Here is a 12,047-nt window from a genome sequence, read left to right as displayed (position 1 = left end):
TTTCCCCCTCCCCTATAGTCATTGGTAGAAGAGAAATGCAAAGTGAAAGAACAACTAGTTTAATCAGCTAGCACAGAATGTAGCTTCTGATGTAAAAAGAAAGCCTTGCTTCATGTTAATAATTTTGCAAACATTCAGGAACAGGTTCCCAAATTACCTCTCTGGACATTTGGAGGATTTCTATATATATATACACACACACAGGCTTTATGTTCATATGTTGGATTGTATTTAGGAATTGTCAAGGACAGTTGTAGGTCAAGAACTTGTATACCCACACAGAATGATGGCATCATTAACAGAAACAGTTTAAAATTATATTTGGATTGGGATAGGGGAGGGAAGGTGATGTTTTAAGATTCAGGTAATAGAGCCTGCAGCTAGAATATAGAGAAAATGGAAGATGTGGGCCACATATTTCCTCTGGGTTTTGCAATATGAGCCATAATTGGTTAGGTAAGATGGCAGATACTTGAAGTTTGTTGTACAAGTGGACAGATGAATACATGGATATATCAAGACATTTAAAATGATGAATTCCAATGGGCAGCCAGAGAAAGAAATAAACTAAGTTTTTTTTCTTCTTTGTTATGACACAAGGCAGAATTTTTAAGGATGGTCCACTGCAAATCTTACACTAATCCTCAGACACCATCCTGAGAAGCAGGCAAATCGGATAACTCTGAAGGTGACTTTTGTAGCAACCATTTTCGCTAGATGTGAATCAAGTTGTCTGACCTGTATTATTTACCAAGGCTAAGAACCAGCCCTGGAGAGGTGAAGCTAGGTATTTTAATGGAGGAGCTACGAAAAACTCCTCTGAATACAGAATAGATCCATTGTATACTCTCATTCTGTTCCATAGAAAAAATATGTTAAAAAAAAATCTTAGGAGAAAACAGCTCAGGTAGAATGTATATGTTAACAGGATCCACAGGTATCTTCCACGACCATGTGTTCTTTAGATTTAGAGGGCTTAATTATTGTTTTTGTGTTCTTTAATACTATGACAATTCTGAAAACACCTTTAAATACCACTGATTACATAAATCCCCCCAAAAAGATTTTTAGATGAGATTTTTAATTTTTCAAGAGAAAATGACATTTGTCTTTATGCAATTAATCAGGAAATGGGTGGATTAGATATCAACATAGTTCTATCTCATGCTTCAGGACTGGGTACAAAGACACTGTGATATTTTAATAATCTAACATTATGCATGTCTTATTATTATGGCTGTATATCAGAAACAAAACAAACACAATAAGTAAACTCTCCCTGGAATAGAATCTGTAAATTAATCTGTTTAGTAAGTCTGTTGCTACAGAGATTTAAAGTGTAATTTTTTAAATTGCTTTAAACAATAACATCTTTTTTTTTTTTCTAAAAATGTTAAAGGTATTATAGTGTTGTTTTGTTTTGTTTTTCTTCTCTTTGTGCTTAAGAAGTCACTTTCTTCACTTTAGGGAGCTCTTCTGGTTTTCTTCTTTTTCTTTTCCTTTTTTTTTTTTTTTTTTTTAATTTCTACTTCCTAAACTGGTTGAAGAATCCTAGAGGTGGGAGATTAGAAATCACAGCAAATCATCAGAAATTTCTACCAGATGTGGGAGTAGGGAAGAAAGCCATCTCATATTTCAGGAGGTGGTTCTTTTTCTAATAAGGTTATCGTGAACATGGCTGAGTAACTCAGGTTAGGGGAGATATATAAACGTTAGAGTATTTTAAGCTCGTCCTGTTAAGGCCATTAGGGTCACACAACACTCCTGAGGGTAAGAGAACATTTTCTCTTGAAAGGAAAAGATTCCCCACCATCAATCATCTCAGGAAAACTCAACTCCAAATGAAACCAATGAAAAAGTGTTGGACCTAAAACAATAGTGGGGAATAAGCCAGCCTTACCATGCAGGTATATGGAGCCATCGCTGTGGCTGGAGGGAAACTGTATCTGGTCCTGTGTGTGCAAGCCAGCAAGGGACTGTGAGAGCTAGTGGGCAGAGACCCATATGTTGTACTTAAAAGGGCTGAGCATCCACCCTGAGCAAAGGGAGATAGGAAAGAGCAGCTGGGGCTTCCTAGGAGCCTGAGGTGTGGTGCCATCAGGGCTCCTTGAAGATGCTAGCTATGTCCAAGAAAGCCAAGCTATCTGCAACAGAACCAGTGGCCTAACAGCAAGGTAAACTGGCCTAGTGGAACATAGTGAAGAACTTTTTCCTAAGCATTTGTGTACATTTGTCATAGAAAACTTTTATTTCGTCATAGCTAATGTTTGAGGTAGGAAATGTAGGGGACCACTGCCAGGAGTTAGACTAGTAGAGACTCATGCCACAATCACTTGGGTTTATAAAGCAAAGCATGGTTGTATTTTGTAGCTAAAGCCAAAACTACAAGACTCTGTAAAGAATCTAAGCCTGGATACTTATAACCCACTAGCAAACCTTCTCTATTTTGTTTATTTGCATAGTTCTTTAGGTCAGTGGTATCCAAAATATGGTCTGCAGGTGGGCAACATCAGCATCACCTGAGAACCTGATAGAACTATAAATCTTCAGGCCCAGCCAGACCTACAGAATCACAATGTCTGGGGGATTCGTGTTTTAACAAGTTTCCTGGGCCATTCTTAAGCACACAAAAGTTTGATAACCATTGCCTTAGGCCTTAGACCTCACCCTGTGGTGGGTAAAAGCAAGATTTTTGAAGCAGGACTGTCTGGATTTGAACCCCAGCCCAGCTGCACTACTTATCAGGTGTGTGGTCTTTGCCAAGTTATTTAACCTCTTTGTATCTCAGATTTCTCATTTGTTCAAAAAAACAAAAAAGGACAGTAATAGTACCGATCTCAGTGTGTCATGAATGTTGCTCTGAAAGTTATTTCAGAAACTAAATAAAATGGCATTTGTGAAGAGCACAAAATAAAACCTGGCATATAGGAAGCACATATAATAATAACTAAAGAGCTACTCAAACAAGTAAGTCTCTAATTTTCAAATTACCTATTCTCATTACCTTTGCAGCCTGGAGAATTCATTTAACGTAGTTGACAATCATTATTATTTCTACATATTCTTTGTTATGACTTAGGAGAACTTGGATACTTGAAGTAAATAATAATTTCTTCGATTCCCTTTCTACATTAGCCTTAATGTTTTGACTGTGTTTTTTTGTGCTATTTTGAAACTCTGGGATATCAAAACAGATATAGAGACATGAACCCATTTTATTCAGAAGGCAAAATTCTATTTTTGAAAAAAGAAAGGTTCATTTGTGAAGTGGGCAGGACATCAGATATGTGTGCAATGGGCAGACAAACATGAAAGCTCCCCAGGAATGCTGATATAGTATATTAAGTGTGTGCACGTCTAGATGCTTGTGACTACAGACAAACTTGACTACTGACAATTCTTCTCTAGATGAAACCCCTCCTTTCCATCTATCTCTTTTCCAAAATCCTTCAACCTCCTTTTCTGGATCAGTACTACTTAAAAGTAAGTAGAGAAAAATCTCACTTTCTTTCTGCTTTTATATTCTTATGACAGGCATTTGCCAGCACTTGTGGAATAGCTATTGTTACTGGGACCCACGGCTCTAATACAATTCTGGATTTCAACCCACTCTTTACAGTTTCCCAGGGAAGTTAAATACGGTTCAAGAATATTAAGTGGCGATAAAAATAAGATGAATTGTGGAAAAAGAATCCTAGTTTCAAAAAAAAAATGCACTTCTAAAAATATTTCTGAAAGTGCAACCTTCATTGATTTTTAAGCAGCTTTATTTCTTCTTCAAAAATGCTGGGGAAAAAGTCAATTGGTTTTCTCTGTTTTATTTTACTTGGCAAAATAATGCTGATTTGAAAAAAGTCAACACAATTGCCTAAAGTTCTGTTAAATAATGATGTGGTGTGGCTTCTAGCTAATGGTCCCAGTATATTTGTAAATCAGAAGATTTATTCTAGAAGTTGTTACATAAATATCAGCAGGGTAGATTTCTTTCATTTATTTTGCATAATTACATTCAAAATGGATAGTTCTGGCATTTTAAAACCAATGCCTGCAGGAGAATGTCTTTTTATATTCATGGAAACATCAGCATATTGCAAAGACATGCCTTGGTAGGTCAAAATTATTTTGGTTATCTACTTACCATCAAAAATGAGAATTAGGGAAAACAAAACCCTATATAGGTAGAAAATCAAAATTGCAGTTGAGTAATGGAGAGTGTCCTCTAAGTGTCTAAAGTTCATGTTTCTATATGTATTCATTGCCCATCTCAAAGGAAATAAAAGGAGTCATTCTTTGGAAGATATTTACACAGGACATTTAAAGATGAAAAAGTACAGGCAACTTACAACACAAGAAAATGTTTTTAAAAACTGCTATTTTTCATCTAAGTCTACCTCATCAGCCCTCATTCTGATAGACATACAGACCCCTCACAGTCTGACCCTAGCAATCCATCTTATAATTAATTTATAGCACCATAAATATTGTCAACCTATATGGGCAGAGATCAATTTTAAGTCAATCAACAGTCCCCCCGCTATCCTAAGTGAGATTCCCCTCAAATTTCTGTTGAAAGGTAAAACCGAGCTTTCAGTGCCTTTCTTAAGATTTATAAATATGATTTTATTTCTAAAGGCAAATTCATATGATCCAACACCACTTAGTTTCTGTCAAATATTTTCTTGATATTTTTCAGAGGACTACAGACCACAGAATCTAAATCGAGATCATTTATGAAAAGAAAGCCTAACATGTCTCTAAAAGTTTAATTAATGTGGTTTTAAATAAATGCTAAGTTCCATTCTCCCAACTTGGGGCAGTGGTGGTAACTTTGCTTTCTTGATACCAGTATTTGCTCACTGGTTTGCTGATGACAGAGACTGCCACATATTTCTAAAGTTGTTCATATTCCTTCCTTCCTGAATTAAAATAATTTTCAGAATGCTTTTTCCTCATCAACTTGTCTATTAATGTGTCCATAACTTTTGGTCAGCTTAATTTCAATTCTTAGGCTGCAATGTATTTACCTACCAAGTATATCATGCCTGGGTCTCATGGATTCAGGCTTCTTGAAAAGAATACACAGTACTGGATGTTTGGGAAACAACTTACTGTTTTCCTAGTGCTTACATCCGAACATACATCTCAGAAAGTGGAAATCAGACTTTTCATTAAAAAATCACCACGAAGTGAAAGTTAATGAAAAAAATAAATGGTGTTTTCAATTATTCCAAGGAAAATACTTAAAACAAAGCTCCCATAGTCTCCCAGTTCAATGGATTATCTTCCTTGATTTTTTCCTAGCCAAGTGCGTTGATGTCTGAATGGATTTAGGGATGTATACATGTAATAGTTTACTATTATAAAACACTAAAATACAGAAGCCAAAAGAGAGCCTTGGGGGAAAAAAAATCCAGGGGAGGATTCATTAATTATTAATGAATATAAATGGATGATTTCATGCTGCATAGTGGAAACAGCGCACCCAAGTCTGCATCTAAAAGCTTCCGTTTAACCAAATGTACTGGTGTTGACGAATTTCCAGGCATCCCATGATGATATCTGTATCTTAGTTGGTATAAAGTATGTTAAAATTTTTCTCTTAAGTTTATTCAAAGGAAAAGGCAGAGATTATTTTACATCACAAATTAGTACTGGAAGTGTGGGCGTGCTTGATAATTCCTGGATTGGCTATTTTTTTCCTGATTGAATTATATAGGTAGGCAGTCTGTTCTCCAGTACCCTGAATAAATAGCAACATAAATATCACAATGGCAGTTGAATGCAGGCGACTGATTTTTGCTTCAAGAGTCTACTGTCATCACAAGTTTCCGCTATCATGATTAGAACATGTATATAAAATTGGGTTTCAGACTACTTCCTGATGGGGATTCAACTTCAACAGAATTCTTACCTACTGAAATTCGGACATAATACCAAAAGACAACTGTTCCGTGCAGTGAGGAAAAACAGTAGCCTGAACATTTTATGCTACCTTCTTTTAAGGCAGTTCCAGTGTAACAAACTGTTCAAGAGAGGTAGATTTTAACATATACAGTATAGGTTTCCTGAAGTTTCCATGTTAATTCTCAGTGATTATGTAGACCTCTCAAAATGAAAAGAATCGTGTATGGTATTAGTTCTTAGCACAAAACAAGAAGCAATGGAATACTTACTATAAATCATTATAGTAAGTATTTGTGTGCTAATATAAATCATTAGCATACAAATCTATTTATAAAGGTTAATATTTTCATTTGGTCTCTTCAGACATTGACACCAAAGATTCATACATCTATTTTGTAATAAACTGATTACATGTGATTATGGATTCATAATGGATAGTGATTATTTAGACTGCCAACTCAGTGGAGTAGTTCTAAATTAGTAATTGACACCTTATCCTTATATATTTAATAATAATAAACAACTAAAGATTATAGTGGATTATGTTGTACAATGATTATATCTCAAGTAAATATTTTCATACCAAGATCCAAGTGGCAAGCACTATTATTATTATATCCACTGTAATATAAACCAAGAACAATTATTTGGGGAAGGCAGTCTGGCAGTTACAATCAGAGAAAAATTGTATATATTCTATGTCTTCTAAAAATCTAATTCATAGAAATATTTAGCAGAATATTCATTCAATTTCGTAAAGATATCTTCATAAAGATATATGACCAAGGATGTGTGTCAAAGCATTAACTGTAGAAGATAAAAGTAGAGACATATGAATGTCATCAGTAAGAGTATTGGGAAATAAATTACGGGCCATCTAGACTATACAGCACTGTGTGATGTGGGGGTGAATGCGTGGACGTACTTAAACTTTAAAATTTATACACATACATTTTTATCTTAATAATACTCCATATTTATCTATACATATATACACACAAATGTGTCTGTATATACATATATTCATTCAGATATAAATATAAAACATTAAAACTACAATAATTTTACCCTAAGTCCTACCAGTTTAAGTTAATATATTCAAAGAAAGACATTAATAAAAGTAAGGGTTTTTTGTTGTTGTTGTTTTGTTTTTTTTTGTGGTACGCGGGCCTCTCACTGTTGTGGCCTCTCCCATTGCAGAGCACAGGCTCTGGACGCGCAGGCTCAGCGGCCACGGCTCACGGGCCTCGCCGCTCTGCAGCATGTGGGGTCTTCCCAGACAGGGGCACGAACCTGCATCCCCTGCATTGGCAGGCGGACCCTCAACCACTTCCCTGGGCCACCAGGGAAGCCCAAAAGTAAGGTATTTTAATACGAGTTTTAAAATGAAGTTTCTGGCAAACTGTAATGTAGCCTTTATCTTCATTTTCTATTATTCTTCAGTGAAATCTATTCCATTGTCCACCATACTTTCATCTCCTAGAATCAACAGCTGATATTTCCATTCTCTCAGTATCCTGCCAGTACCTAGTAGAGCAATGTAAAACCAAAACAAACACTCCTCATATGTATCTTGAATGAATCATATGAGAAGTCAGAAGACAATTCAGCTGATTCCAACAATCAGCAGGGCACTGTGCAAAACAACACTAAAGCCTTGGCTAAGATTCCCAAAGTGTGTGCTATTCTTGGTAAGAAGCAAGCTCAAACAAATCACCAAATATTGTGCTGTTGCAACCTTCTCCAGTCTATCAAAATAATGAGATCTCCCTCTGCAAGTGTACCTTTCCTGAGAAAATGAACAGGGGAATACTGTCTGCCCTTCTAGGAATATGAAATATGAAACTGTATCCTATCTTGCCCTGAGAGTAAACATGTTTTGGTATTTAAAAATTACACTTAGGGAATGTTTACTTCTAATTAAGATGGAGTAATGAAGACGAGAATTGCCCTCCCTTAAAAAACACCCCAAAATGGACACAATACATTAAACAATGATTTTTAAGACACCAGGTAATAAAGGACAATGCTTCCTGAAAGCAAGGTGAGCCCAACAGTTGCCCAGCTTTCTGCTTTGAGAACGTTTCCCAACTGTAGCACAGCAAGGGGAAACCAGACCAGAGCTTGCAGAACTCTTGAGTTAAGGAGTTTGTGATGAGAGTGTAGGGAGACTAAGGAAGTCAGAGTCTGCAAGTCAGAGTTCTACAGAGAGCTACACAGAGAGAAAACTCCATAAATCTGTAGCAAGTACCCCCTCAAGTATTTGGCAGGTGATGATCAGTGCGCGCATGCAACAAAACTAGCTGAGGCCAGGAAAAGAACAGCCTATTATTAGAGGGAATAATATCCAGTGCTCAGACAGGGACAGGAAAGTACCTCTTCCCAAGAGGCAAACTGGAAAAACCTCAAAAGTCACAGAGAATTAGGTCAAGGACCCAGAAGAATTTACTTCTATAGTGCAGAATAATTAGCTCTAGGCTAACAAGACTATAGCCTTGTTAGTCTCCTTAAATCTTAAAAACAAGACCTGAGGGATCAAGCTGTTCCTGAGTAACTCAACTACACTCAAAACAAACCTAAAAATATTTCTGGAATACAAAAATATCCAGCACTAAACACAGTAAAATTCAAAATGTTTGACATCCAAAAAAAAAAAATAGGTAAGAAAAGAAGGAGAAAATATAAACCATAAGGAGAAGAAAAATCAATCAACTGAAACTGATGCAGAACTTACATAGATGTCAGAATTAGCAGATGAGGACATTAAAAGAGTTACTATACACTCTATACCCCAAAAGTAGAGACATGAAAGATACAAAAACAGACCTACATCAAAATTCTAAAGCTGAAAACAACAATGTCTGAGATCAAATTGCACTGAATGGTTTTGATGGCAAACTGGATGTTAGAGAAAAAAATGATTAATGAACTTGAAAACAGAACAATAAGGCTCTATAAAACTACATAGAGTAAAAATAATTTTGAAAGTGAACTAGAAAACAATGAGTTGTGAAACAACTTTATGGGGCCTAATATAATGCAATCAGAGTTCCAGACTCTGACTGGGCAGAAAAATATTTGAAGAAATAATTACTAAAATTTCCAAATTTGATTAAAACTGAGCCCACAGGCCCAAGAAGCTCAACAAACTCCAAATACAAAAAAAATGAAGAAAATTACATCAAAGTATGTCATAATAAAATTTCCAACATCCAGTGATAAAGAGAACCCTTAAAACCAGCAAAGAAAACACACACACACACACCCCACCTACAGAGGAACAAAAATAAAGAGGACAGAAGATTTCTTGTTGGAAACAATGCAAGCAAGAAGATAATGGAAGAGTATCATTAAAGAAGTGAAAAACAACATCAAGCTAGAATTCTATACCCAGCAAATACACCTCTATGAAGATGAAATAAAGACTTTTGCACACACTAATACTGAAATAATTAATCACGAGCAGACCTACACTACAAGAAATGCTAAAGGAAGTCCTCAGGCAAAAGGAAAAAACCAGATGAAAATATGGATCTACACAGAGGAATGAAGAGCATTTGAAATGCCCTATGCAATAAACTTCACAGCTCTTTTACAAATGAGGAAACTGAGGTTTAGAAAGGTTCAGTGACCACTAGTAAACAACAGCACCACTATTAGAACTCACACAGCTTTTCCAAGACACAGAAGTGGGTCAATGGATTATGCTAAGCATGTGTCAGCTTGCCCTCCTTTTAAAAACCAATGTAGAGAAATTGCTTTCTTTGCTGTTATCCTTTGAAATGATCATTTCTGGGAGCCAACCCCCACGTGTGAGATGATTCATAATTTATGTAGTTATTTATCTTTTCACTGATTAATTCCTTTATTCTTTGATGTGTGCCCAATTAGTAACTATTTTAAGCACTTATTTATCTCTAAGCATCTTTATAAGAAGTAGTGCGTATCTCCTATAAATGTAAAGTTCCATTTTGTAACCCCACCATGTCTAGCCCTATGAAATCCATATATGCTAGTCATGGAATATATTTGGACTCTTCTCTATTAGACTGAACTACCTGAAGGCAGCACAGTGTGTATTCATCGTTTAATTCCTAGGGCAATGCTTGGAACATAGCTAGCACTCTGTAAATATTCACTGACCAAGTCAATAAATTAAATGACATTAGTAGAATGTAATTACTAGAAAAATAGTTATCTACCCTCCTTGACAGACTCCATAGTCAATATAATGAATTCTCAATAGCTGTCTTAATTCTTCCTCAATTAATTTCTTCCCTCCTGCCTGCCTTCCATTTTCTCTTTTTTTTTTTTCTCTGAATTGAAAAAAAAAAAAAAAACATGAAAGCTTTTCAAACTCTTTTATCTGAACCTTGGGTAGTAAAATTTTCTTTTGCTCTGTTGGTTGAACAAGAAATGTGCTAGTCAACTGTCCTGAGTATGATGGTTCACTTAAGGTTTTAACTGTGATAGTAAATTAATAAATTGCTCTTCAAAACTGCAAAGAAAAAAATAATCTTTGAGTCTTAGATTATTTTAATTTAAATTAAAAGTACAGGTGATTTTAATAACTTACAGTAGAGCTAATGATATTTTTTAATTTTTCCAAGCCCCTTGTGAGCACGATGATGTTATCTCCAAAAAGAGTGGACATTTGAAAGGTAAGTAATTAAGGGACATAAATACAATTTACTTTTCATTCTGGTTTTAATATTAGTCTAAAACATTCCCTCAACAGAGCTTTTGAACAATTCTGAAAAAGGAAAGAGGTCATCACTACGTTAGTTTTTCCAGCATGTAGGGTATAGACTATCAACATTAGAATAATAGGATATGCTTCTTAAAATGTAGAATCCAGTGCTTTTCCCCCCCCCCATCTCTCCCCGCTCCCAAATGAATCAAAGACTCTGTGGTTGTGGACTGAGAAACTGTTTTAATCAAGTTCCTTGAGGGCTTTTTACATGCTGCAAAACTCTAGAACCTATGAATAACTACCTAATACTCATGTAATGGTGTAGATTCCTTTCTCTGTAAGCAACAGAAAATCCAATATATATGTTGGCACATATAACTGAAAATTCAGTTCAAGGTTCAGGCTGTGCCTGCTGCAAGACAAAGTGATGGAGGGGCTCAAATAGATCCTGGTTTCTGTCTTTCTGTCTCAGCTCTCCTAATATTCAACTTGTTCTCTTTTCAATCTGACTCTTGCCCTGTGGTGGCAAGTTGGATGAATCTTCTCAAGATTGATCATATTGTTACTAAGAGGAGTGGTTAAAAAACCCCACATGCTCATTTACCCTCTTTGGCTCTAAACCAGTCACAGGAGTTAGTGGATTTTGATGCTCTACATGGACAGGCCTGAATGACCTGCCCAGCCCTCCTGCAGGGAGACATAAATTAATTTCCTCCCTTTTCTTCCTTCCTTCCTCTCCCCCCCTTTCTGTATGTATATCTGGATATATATATATAATGTTACATATACACACACACATATATATATACAATATATATTATACTTGTGTGTATACACCTATATCTATATAGATATTGTGTGTGTGTGTGTGTATATATATATATACACACACACACACCATATATATATATATACACATATAATAAATGTAAAGGGTTCCATGCTAAACTTTTTCCCTAGAGTAAGGAATGAGTCCACATTTTATACCACATAGTCTTTAGGAGGTCACAAATGATTTCAGTATTACTTTGGGAATTAGTTTGGGGCTGTGGAGCAATGCCAGTGTTCCAATTTGTTCTTAGGACCTTTTCTTTCAGAAGAAAATAAGTTAACCAGAATATAGACTATTTGGGGGATTTCATTGAACCCTGGAGTTTAAAAAAACAGGAAAAGGGAGCTAAGGAAAACAAATCGATAATCCAAAAAGAATGAAAGAAAAATGGAAAACAGAAATCTAACATACTGAATAAGAGGAGATGCATCATCATAATAATTTCTTCTCCACAATCTAATTACAATTCCCAGCTATTTCCCCTGCCAATATCAATACAATGCTTTCTCTGAAACTGAAAAATTATTTTGTAAACTGAACTAAAGCAATAATAGACCATTTTGAGAAAGGAGAACCGTGGAATTAGTTTACCTAATCTCAATTGTTCCAGTTACCAGA

The sequence above is a fragment of the Delphinapterus leucas genome, chromosome 3, assembly GCF_059928025.1.
Source record: "Delphinapterus leucas isolate spDelLeu-1000000601 "Yukka" chromosome 3, BTC_Dleu_Yukka2, whole genome shotgun sequence".
Classification (NCBI taxonomy): domain Eukaryota; kingdom Metazoa; phylum Chordata; class Mammalia; order Artiodactyla; family Monodontidae; genus Delphinapterus; species Delphinapterus leucas.
This window is presented reverse-complemented; position numbering follows the sequence as displayed.